The sequence below is a fragment of the Nannospalax galili genome, unplaced genomic scaffold (assembly GCF_000622305.1).
Source record: "Nannospalax galili isolate Female #2095 unplaced genomic scaffold, S.galili_v1.0 scaffold856, whole genome shotgun sequence".
NCBI classification, from domain to species: domain Eukaryota; kingdom Metazoa; phylum Chordata; class Mammalia; order Rodentia; family Spalacidae; genus Nannospalax; species Nannospalax galili.
In genome coordinates this window covers 1641877-1642609 of record NW_008339573.1, presented here as the reverse complement: position 1 = coordinate 1642609, position 733 = coordinate 1641877, and the positions used below count along the sequence as shown (strand labels likewise).

General features: G+C 34.9%; 1 protein-coding gene across 1 annotated transcript in view; it reads right to left on the bottom strand.

Moving 5' to 3' along the window:
• Positions 1-733, bottom strand: part of Reep5 (receptor accessory protein 5) — a 37624-nt gene that overhangs the window by 4662 nt on the left and 32229 nt on the right. The gene's annotated exons all lie outside the window — the stretch shown is intronic.

Below are 733 nucleotides of genomic sequence, written 5' to 3'. Positions count from 1 at the left end.
CATTGGTTCCCCAGTAAAACTTTAATCAAACATTGGCTTGATACTAGAACCTTAAAAGGGAATAAGCATTGCTTAGCATCCCTAGGAAAGGAAGCCTCACAACAGATGGAAATTATATTTGTTAATGCTATTATGTCTCATAATTATTTTTTTTAAAAAGAAGAAGAAAATGAGAATGTAAAAGATGTTAAAAGGATATGGGAATGGAGATATTTTCCAAAATAGACAAAAAAAAAAAAAATGAGAAAGCCTAAGCAAGTGATGAAGGTCTGTGTAGGTTTGTTATGATATATAAAGGATGAGACAAAAATAATATACACATAATCTTAAAATTTCTATGGTCACAGTTTAGTCAACTAGTTTAAGGAACAAAATATATATCTAGTCAAGGTTTATCTGCGAATATTTGTTTTTTTACCTAAGCCTTACCTACATAGAATGTGGTAATTAAAAGTACCAGACTGGTGGAACTAACCTTATTGGACGTTTAACAGCCATACTTTGAGGCCTATACTAATTTGGTCAGAGGGACTTAAAGGACAGTTTTTGTCCCTTGCCCTCCAAGGTCGATTAAATTCCAGGGGACTATGGAACATCTCTCAAAAATGTCATGTAACTATGGTGAGGCACCTGTCCTCTTGTTCAGGGAGGACATGGAGACCCCATGAGATGGACTTAAACCAATGTCCAGTTCTACAAAGAGGAGGGTCAACTCAGAGGAAAAAAACTCATT